This window comes from Hypomesus nipponensis, chromosome 9, assembly GCF_054491055.1.
Source record: "Hypomesus nipponensis isolate SF chromosome 9, ASM5449105v1, whole genome shotgun sequence".
NCBI lineage: Eukaryota > Metazoa > Chordata > Actinopteri > Osmeriformes > Osmeridae > Hypomesus > Hypomesus nipponensis.
Window position 1 is genome coordinate 1,269,207 of NC_140369.1, and position 10,581 is coordinate 1,279,787.

At 43.2% G+C, this 10,581-nt stretch overlaps 1 long non-coding RNA gene across 1 annotated transcript; it reads left to right on the forward strand.

The window, feature by feature from the left end:
• Positions 1 to 3,323: 3,323 nt before the first annotated feature.
• Positions 3,324 to 10,382, forward strand: LOC146272243 (uncharacterized). Its single transcript, XR_014766588.1, has 3 exons — positions 3,324 to 4,649; positions 6,159 to 6,236; positions 7,114 to 10,382. It is a non-coding gene; the product is annotated as an uncharacterized LOC146272243 (long non-coding RNA).
• Positions 10,383 to 10,581: the final 199 nt, after the last annotated feature.

Genomic DNA, 10,581 nt, shown 5'->3' on the forward strand with positions numbered 1-10,581 from the left:
CCAGAGAGGGATTTGAGTCGAACAGAGATGGGAAGTAATGAAGTACAAATACTTTGCTCCTGTACATAAGTAGAATTTGATGACAACTTTTTACTTTTACTCCTTAAATCTTTTACACAAATATCTGTACTTTCTATTTTCATTGTTATTACACTGTTGTGATGTTATTATTTCACTGTTAGTACACGTTATAATGTTTTTATTACACTTTTATGATATTATTTCACTGTTAGTACACGTTATAATGTTTTTATTACACTTTTATGATATTATTTCACTGTTAGTACACGTTATAATGTTTTTATTACACTTTTATGTTATTGTTACACTGTTGTTGAACTGTTGTTACACTGCGTGTTCGGTTGGCGCCGTCTACTGGTATAGGGTTTGAAACTCAAGTATGGCGGCAGGGTTTATTTAATTGGATGCACTTGGGAAATTGGCGCCCCGGGCGGCTGCCCGGTTGGCTGCCCGGTTGGCCCCTACAGCGCTACTGCTCCACTGTGAGCTTGTGGATGTGGTGGAGGAAGCGGGGAACTGACAGGATGTGTCAGAGACTTTGAGGGGAGCGGAGGGGCAGCAGCAGCTCTGCTCCTAGTCTGTAACAGAGATAAGGTGCTGATCCCTGTCTGACTAGCAGCCAAGCCCCCGGCGTTCCATCCTTCACCTTTTCCTGTTTTTATCTGTCCCGTATTAGCGCGGGATGCACTGGCATTAATTGGACATATGTCACCGGTAAATGGATTTCTGGGAGGTCAAGTCAACTGAGGAGTGCCATGTTCGCAGTATCCACGACGACAGCGCTCCGGCATTCAAACGCCAACAGGTGGTCCCCAGTGTTAGGCCCCCAGTGTGACACAGACACACAGTCGTCCTCTGTGGTCAAGGAGGGTCAGAAAGGGTCTGTGTGTTTGTGTGTCCGTCCGTGCGTGCGTGTGTGCGTGCAGGGATTGGAAGGCAGCGCGTGAGACCCTGCTGACTGCCTGTGGAGCCCCATGTGAAGGGAGCTGAGGGGAGCGACACAGGAGCAGGAAACACCATGTCAGCCAGACGGGAGTGTGGATATCAGGCATGGAGCTGGAAAAAAGACCCAGATCGTCTTCACGGCTGGAAATAGAGATGTTCTCTCTCTGTGACCATGTGACAAGTCGGGAGGGGGTGTGACCATGTGACGAGCAGGACATGTCTGGGAGGGGAGGGGGGGGGGGGGCGTGACCTGGGAGTCGCTCCTGTGATCACACCTCCTGCTGAGAGGATCACCTAAAGCAATCCAGACCAGATCTCCACCCAGAAGCACGTGGAGTGTCTATAAACCCATATGGGACTAACGCGGTGTTGCTCCTGAACCCTGGCAGTCTTTCGTGTTCCCCGCCACCCCCCCCCCCCCCCCACCATGAGAGGCAGTGAGAAAGAGGTGGTGGGGGGGGGGGGCACAGCCCTCCAGGCCTTGAAAGGTCCCCACTGCCGTCACCACACAGGCAGAGGAGAAGCACTCCTGATCACAGTTAAACTGCCTTCTGCAGCTCATCAACACATCCACAGTGTCCATATCCTTCATAAAGTCCTAATGTCAGCAAATAATCAATAAACTGCACTCATTAAAGGTTTTCACTGGTGTTTTTACCTGACTTGTTTATGTCTAGCAAAAACTATTGACGGAATAACTTAGGATCTTGCTAATGAATAAATAACAAGTAACAAGTATCAAAAACTGGATTTGGAAAGTACATTAGAAACGTTGTTCAGTCGACTAGACCCCCGACAGAACTGGATCTCCCTTCCTACACATAGTCATGACAGACTGGCAGCCAGGAAACATTTCACATTTCTGCTAAATTCTTAATTAACATGTTTGCAGTTGGGATCGTCTTTTTTAGCCTCCCACCACACACTTGGGGATCATCTGCTAACCTGCTACATGCCTCAGCCAGAGACTGCCCGGGTATTTATAGAGCTACACCCCCCCCACTCGGTGCTCGTATTAGCATCTGAAAAACCGACGATATCATGTGAGTTTGTCATGTCATCTGAGTCAGTCGTCATGTGGTATGATTGGTCTTGAAAGTCACAAACTCTTGTCTTACTGGTGTGGAACTTTATTTTGTCCTCGACTGCAGCATTCACTATGTGCACTATTTGTAAGTCGCTTTGAAAAATGTGTCCCCCTAAATGAGTAAAGTGTTATTTGAATCCAAAGATATGTTTGCCACATCTAACTTGACTGGAATTAGGACGTGTTTATTCTAAGAAACCATATGACTATCCTCATGAAATCCAGCTTTAATCCCCTGTGTTTACATCAATCCATTTATACAGACATGAGGTGTAATTCATGATCTTGTGCACGTCCAGGATACAAATATTACTGAGTGAATGTTCAGCTATGTGCAACTATGTCATATTTTTCCATTGTTTCTCACATAAATAAACGCTGTATGGTCATTAACATTTAAATCACCTGGGATAATCACATCTACATAATGTCACATCTGAAATAACAGATTTATATTTGAATAAATCTATCCTTTTAGATTTTGCAAACTTTCCTACTACTTCCCCGTACCTCAGTCTGTGAGATCAAACTCACCTTATAATCAGCATGTTGAAAAACAGCAATGGGCCATAACACCTCGATCTGCTTCAGTCATTCATAAATCAAACATTTAGTGATATTTACACTTTTCATACGAAGAAAACAGACAGTGAAGCAATGCTTTAAAGGCCATAATCTGATAGAACAAATGCTGCTTTTCAAATTCTGCACCTGGACATGTGGCTTCATTGATGCGTCACTTCTCCTGCTGTCACCTGATTCAGGCTGGGACTCCAGGCTCCCTCTGGGCTTTGACTGGCTGGGACACCAGGACTCCAGGCTCCTTCTGGGCTCTGATTGGCTGAATAGGAGATGGAGCCAAGTTCAGGGTTATCAACTTGTGATCAAATGATAATGTGGTAAAGGAGGCAAGGAGTCTTGAATGAAGGCACACAAGGTCTTTACTCGAAACAAAACAGCGTTGCACAAACAAAGGTCAGATGCCCACACGGCCAATAATACGAAACAAGAATAAGACTCCACAACGAAGTCAGAAACATGTCGGCTTATATAGCCGTCCTAATTAAACTTAAATCAAAACAGGTGCGCCTCAGAATTCCGGTGACGCAGACCGTCGCCATGCGCTCCGTGACAGATAAACTGACAAATGGAAGTAGAGAAGGCTTGATATATCACAGCATATTCAAATAATTACAACAAACCAACATGAAAGATGAAAGACTACTGGGAAGTTTGATGAAACCTCTTCAATGTGAAAATTCAGCTCAAGAAAACGCCTTTTGACGGTTTATTACTGACGAAGCTATACATTCAATGGTCATAAACTAGTCATAAACTCTTTCAACCTTTCAATGGTGGCCTCACTTTGAGCAGTTCTTTAACGATCACAGACTCAAAAATATCACTTGATTTACATGCTGTCATGGATTGTGTTCTGCGTAGGCTCTTTGAGCATAGCAAGTCTGACAGACTAGTAAATCAGAGTTAGATGGCACCCTGACTTCATGGACCACATGCTTTGTATTTGGACTTGGGGCATTAGCTTTCCAGAACATGACATTTGCTCAAATACTATCCAGCCGGTTAAATTACTTGGATACTTGTTTACGTCATGTTTCGAACATTCCTCAGAGATTTGTTTCTTAAAGGACTCTCTGATCCTGAAAGGAATTTGCTAGACAGTCAACCTAGACAGAAGGGCTGGCTTACGATGGTGTGTGCTGTTATTCAGTGTTTGATTCAGTGACGTTTGACCGTAGCCTACATCACATGAACATCATGTTATCTGGTCACTGAATGTAGGATCCCTAGTATCAAGATGTATGTTCTAAATGTTATAACTTTCTACAAATACAAACATGAAAAAAGGCAGTTCTCAGAGAAAGAAAGTGGCAGAACAAATGTAGATATTTTTTGATTCTTGAAAATGTGCGTAGATTTGCATTTAATCAATGTACAGCATTTTTTACGGATCGTTAAACGGCAGTTGGCTGTTGCCTGTCTGGAAGCTGCAGCTATAGTTGTCCTCCCAGCATTCCCGATGAGTCATAGATACAACCTGTGATGTAGCTAGAAAGCTAGGAAGGGCTATCAAAGAATGGACAGATGAACAGTGCTGACGACAGACTGACGACAGACTGACGACAGGGAGCCAGAGAGGAAATGATGAGGTACGGCATCAGAAACAGATGCAGGCAGTTACAAGAGGCCAAGTTGTGGAAACTTGGGACTAGGAATTTAGGGGAAAACAGAGGGGCTCTTCATGTTCAGAGAACAACAGCCATTGCTCAGGAGTGAGTCCTTTAGCTGAGACTTGATGAGAATCTCACTCAGGTGTGGGCGAGGGCAACGGATGATGAAGAAGGGAAAATGCCATGAGAGATCAATCAGCATAATATCGGCAATTTCAGGCACTTCTCATCTCGAGAAGAACTTGTTTATTCTAAACGCAGTGTCAGATATCAGATGTCCTACTGGAACTGTGATGAGAACATCCATCAATGGAGATGAAATGGACCTGGCAGGAGACTTGCTGATGCTCAATGAGCGCTAGGTTTTGGATGTGGCATGCCAACGTGCTCCAGTTTGTCACGAGGTAAGACACCTGCTTATCCCATCACAGATCTCAGCGTTCTCATTATCATTGTTATAATATACATGTGTGGAAAATCACAAATATAAAATGTTTGTCTGATATGCGAGGTAAATACCATTCTCCTGCATAGGTGTTCTGGCTATACTGTGTTACTAAATCACCAGAAACCAACATGTGAGACTGTATGTGTTGTATGTATTGTATGTACACTGTAAAATATTTCACTGTAACTTTACAGTAAATTACTGGCTGCATAACTTTCACAGTAATTTTACAGTAATTTATTACAAATATTTCACAGTAATGTATTGCACGTTTCACAATAATGAACTGTAAACATTTCACAGTAAAATGCAATGCAATTACAGCGGTATATTGTAACTTCACAGTTGGCATGCCATTGGATTACTGTGATATAGTAGGGTGTATGGTATTACATCGTCTTGCTGTATATAAATTACAAGGGATTGTCTGTATTTCAATGTTTTTACTGTAAAATGCAACTAGTAGCCAGTAATTTACTGTACATTTACAATTTAATTAACAACAAAGGCAAAACTCATTTTAACTTTTTAATAGTGATAACAAGTATTAAATTCACAATTAAATTCAACAATTTAACTTTCGGACTTCCTATGTACTGTTTTATATTGTTTACCATCAACCTGGAATTGGCTTCCATTGTAGGGGAGTGTAGCATGGGCCATCATAATTCTGACCATGATTCGTCATTAGGCTCATTAACGATCAATGCAAAAGATCTGCAGTTCCTGTGCAGAGACAGGAGAACCTAGCAGAACAACCATCTCTCCAGCTCTCCATCGCAGCCATAGCCCACCTGAGAGGTCACGACAGTTAGCCAGACTCGTTAGATCAGAGAGGTATATTAACATCGCATCGTTTGAGTATCGTAAGAGTCGAGACTTCAGGACCCCGGGTTCTGGACTGGATGGAGTGCTACAGAGATGGCGTTCTGCTAGGTTCTCCTGTCTGCACCGGAACTGCAGCTCTTTTGCAGTGATTGTCTCCTGCCTAATGTATGCACAGGGACACTGAAACTATGTAAGAGTGTCTCTTTTTAGTACAGGTTTACTGTGCAACACTAGTTCACTCCAATGTTAATACTTAGCTATAAAAATAGCATTCGCGCTGACCCACAGCAGAGTTAGCTAGGCTAATAGTTCATCCTAAATTTGGAGCTACCAAAAACCTACAAATTTGTATGTATAATTTGAACAGTACTTGCTACGAATCTTTAACTGAGGCAACATACTCGATGTTCCTATTTCACTGACGCCAGCCGCAAATTAGCCACCCTAGCTGAAGCATCGAGACTAAGCTAACTTTAGCCATCAAACTCGATGAAAATGTTTGCAATAATGACGTATTTACTGGATTTGATTATTGAAATCAGTGAAGTACGGTATTAACGGGAGTAAGTAAAACATAAGTACGCACAGAGATTACTAGCAGCTAAATTGGATGACTGCAGATAGTTTACCGTTACAGAGCAAAAGTCACGATCCTGGCAGGCAGCGCCGAGGTGAAATGGTGGAAAAGAGAAACGGTCGGGAAAGAGCGATTTCTGTGAGTGTACCTTCGTCCTTTTCTATCATGTGTTGTATCCACCCGTATCTTCTTGATCCCACAATGCAGCGCAGTTCAAGTGCAATTCAAGTTTTACAGTAATGTACTGGGTTATCTCAAAGGATGATTTGAAAAGAGTATTTTACTGTAAAATAACCCAACAAAATGCTGTGAAATCCCGGTATCGTTTCTTTCTCAGTAATTTACTGTGTCTACATTGATTTCACAGTAAATTCTACATTACAATATTGGGATTATTGCAGTTAAAGCCTGTAAAGTTATAATACGATGATTTATTGTGAAATATTGCAGTTAAATATAGGGGGGTCAGATAGGAGAAAGGGGGGAGAGAGGGAGGGGTGAGAGGAGGAAGGGGGGAGAGAGGGAGGGGGGTGAGGGAGGTGAGAGAGGAGGAAGGGGGAGAAAGGAGGGGGGTGAGGGAGGTGAGAGAGGAGGAAGGGGGGAGAGATGGAGCAGGTGATGGAGGTGAGAGAGGAGGAAGCGGGGGAGAGAGGGAGGGGGTGAGAGAGGAGGAAGGGAGAAAGAGAAGGAGGGGGTGAGCGAGTGAAAGAGAGGGAAGGGGCAGAGGAGAGCTCAGTTTATAGAGTGTTGTCAATGTGTTCTCAATGTATTGTCAATGTGTTCTCAATGTGTTATTGGAACAATGAAATGCAGTTTATCAGAAGATATGTATGGTATTTTTTTGCACTTATTCACTGTACTTGCATTGGATTCTGTTCACTGTGTCAAGCCTCAGTTTGATCAACATGTAAGACATTTGACAAAGATACATGTTCCCTGCAGCTGTACAGTCATTTAGAATTATACTTTCAAGGTACATTTAAACAACATTCAAAATGATGTTTCTATATGGCAGGTTTATGATGACTGTAACTACCAGAGGCAACCATCAACGCTTCCCAGCGGAGGTAAGGAGCGCTTGCACACACAGGGGCTGTAAACAGCCTCACAAAGCTTTTCTCACCTGGAGGCTGTGCTTGTTCCACACAGTACACTAAAGTGTTCCCTTTGACACCCATGACGTCCTCTTGGTCTAATGCAGAGGTCTTCAACCCTGGTCCTGAGGGACCCCCTGTCCTGCACGTTTTAGATGTTTCCCTGCTCCAACACACCTGATTCAAATGAATGGGTCGTTATCTACATATGCAGAAGCCTGTTAACGACCATTCATTTGAATCAGGTGTGTTGGAGCAGGGAAACATCTAAAACGTGCAGGACAGGGGGTCCCTGAGGACCAGGGTTGAAGACCTCTGGTCTAATGTCATCCACATGGTTTGTCTGGTGGGAGACCGGGTTAGAATCCAGCCCGACAGGAACAGGTTTCTACGGAGGAGAAAGGGTTGGTAAAGTAGTCGGGGTGGTTCACAAGCACAGCCTTGTGATGTGGTTACTCCAACCAAGACGTGACTGACATTCTTCCCTTGAACCGAACAAGGGTCGTACACCAGCGACCCCCAGTTCAAACCCCCCTCTCAGATCAGCCTGTCTTCTCAAGGTCTCTCCAGTTAGGAGGGTGTATCTTAATGGCTTCTGGCTGGTGTTACTTCCACGTCTGTAACAATGCAGTATACTCCCGAGGTTACAGAGTTGACCTGACCCAGCTCTGTACTATGTACGCGCTAAAGTCCCTACTTACCTAGCTGAGGCTAAAGGAGTGCTTACCAACGGTTACTAACACACATGAACAGAAGTCAATGTGTTTCCAGTATAATATATGCAAATATTTACAGTAACTGCATGCATACAGACACCTCCTTCCTATTTTGGTGCCCGTATGATTACAGTTGATCTAAGTGTTTTTCATTATTTCGCTGCTGTCCCATGTGTGTCGTATCTGGTAGGAAGGCTGATGTCAGAGAGGCTGCTGTGGAGGCGCCCTAACCACATCCCTCCACGGCCACTATCATAGACCCTAACTGATTGATCATAACCACATCCCTCCACGGCCACTATCATAGACCCTAACTGATTGATGTAGTCAACTGTGCACTTGTAAATAGATGTTGTGCAGGTGTCAGTGTGTTTGTTAGTGTGTGTGTTAGTATGTGCATGTATATATGTGTGTGTGTGTGTTAGTATGTGCATGTATATATGTGTGTGTGTGTGTGTTAGTATGTGCATGTATATGTGTGTTGGTGTGTGCATGTGTGTAGGGGGGGAGAGGGGGGAGAAGTCATGAACACGTCTTAATCCTTTTAGTCAAGTTACACGTTTGTATGGACAAGAAAAGTGTTGGACCATCTGGCCTGCCTCAGAGGACTGTGGGAAGGAAGGCTTCACACGTCTGAGTCAGGGTCCGACAGGCAGGACTTACACATTTATTGGAATACCCAACTTAAAATATCTACTGTAACCTAGTAACTCCCACAGCCGCTTAGCGGTCGGCGTGACAAAGTCAGACATTCTCGAAGAGTTTGTCTGCTGTTGTCACCTCTTCCAGTCTTGTGGAACGTGAAAGCTGCAGTGCTACGTAATACTTGCTGTTATCATTTGAAGTACATCGTTATTACATTTACATGTATTCATTTAGCAGACACTTTTATCCAAAGCAACTTCCAAGAGAGAGCTTTACAAAGTGCATAGGTCACTAATCATAACAACAAGATAGCCCCAAAACATTGCGAGTAGCCAAAACATGAAGCACACATTGTGAACAACCAAAATAAGATAGATGGATATTAACGTCATTTATTAATTCAATTCACCTGCTGTGCTGCACACTGAGCTCTTTGGAGAATTTCTTACAAATGTTTTCTAGTTGCAGAATATCTGCTGTCAATGTTTCCTGTTACATTGTCCAGGGAAACGGGAGCTGATTGGTGGTCTGGGTTCTGGGAGCTGATTGGTGGTCTGGGTTCTGAGAGCTGATTGGTTGTCTGGGTTCTGGGAGCTGATTGGTGGTTTTATTTCCTAGGGTGCGGGGGGAGTTTCCTCCTGCCAGCTTGTAAGATGACATCACTGAGACTCCTCAAAGTGTCAACTGTTGCCTTGAGCGAGGCAGTAATGTGTAGATACTTCCAGACTGTTGCCTTGAGCGAGGCATTAATGTGCAGATTGAGCGAGGCAGTAATGTGCAGATTGAGCGAGGCAGTAATGTGAAGATTGAGCGAGGCAGTATTGTGCAGATTGAGCAAGGCAGTAATGTGCAGATTGAGCGAGGCAATAATGTGCAGATTGAGCGAGGCAGTAATGTGCAGATTGAGCGAGGCAGTAATGTGCAGATTGAGCGAGGCAGTAATGTGCAGATTGAGCGAGGCAGTAATGTGCAGATTGAGCGAGGCAGTAATGTGCAGATTGAGCGAGGCAGTAATGTGCAGATTGAGCGAGGCAATAATGTGCAGATTGAGCGAGGCAGTAATGTGCAGATTGAGCGAGGCAGTAATGTGCAGATTGAGCGAGGCAGTAATGTGCAGATACTTCCAGACTGTGTGTGTTGATGTGGGACGACCTGCAGATTCTTGTCTTTGAACAATCCACTTATCTATTTCATACTCATCTATTTCAAAATGTCCAGGTGATGTACAGCTGTTAGTACATAGTTTTATTTAGTCATTTAGCAGACACTCTAATCCAGAGTGATTTACAGTAAATTATGGTTAATCACAGGCAGATAGCATCATGATAACATTATAATGGCATGACAATCTACACATCATTTTTTATCCAACTTTAACAACTCTACCCAAACAAGTACATCCAGGGCAAGTTCTTCAGATAAGACTGGAGATAGTTTCCTATTTATTCTATCTATTTATTCCCTCTGAAATTATTTGTGATTTGAATGTTCTGTAAACAAGAATAAAACCTGCATTCTCCCTCCCTCCCCTCACTCCTGTCAGCCTTTAAAGACACACGTTACAGTCTGCACTCAATGTTATGGGCATAGGTCAGACCTACGAGTCCGATTTATGACCCCTTTTCCATCAAAACTTATGTACAACGTATGTTAATTTGAGTGTTGTCTTAGACCGAGTACATAGTGAAGTGCAATTTACTTTCTGTAATGTATCTTGTCTGAACATGCTGTGATCAGACTTTGATGTGATAAAAAAAAGTCAAACACTTTTGGTTTTCATTCATTGTGTTTTACTGAAATGATCATGTTACATCTTTGTTAAAAGGATTTCAAAGGGTATTTCCAAACAGCTTGTTATTGATGGTACACCAACTATCCAGATGAATCATCAGAAGCAACACAGTTCTCACAGTAAACAGAGGAAAGCCTTGAGGATGTGACAAATTATCCAACAGTGCTGCCACTTTACATTTTCATGGTGCAAGATAAAATATAAATAAGCCCTTTCCCATCAAACACATACATGTC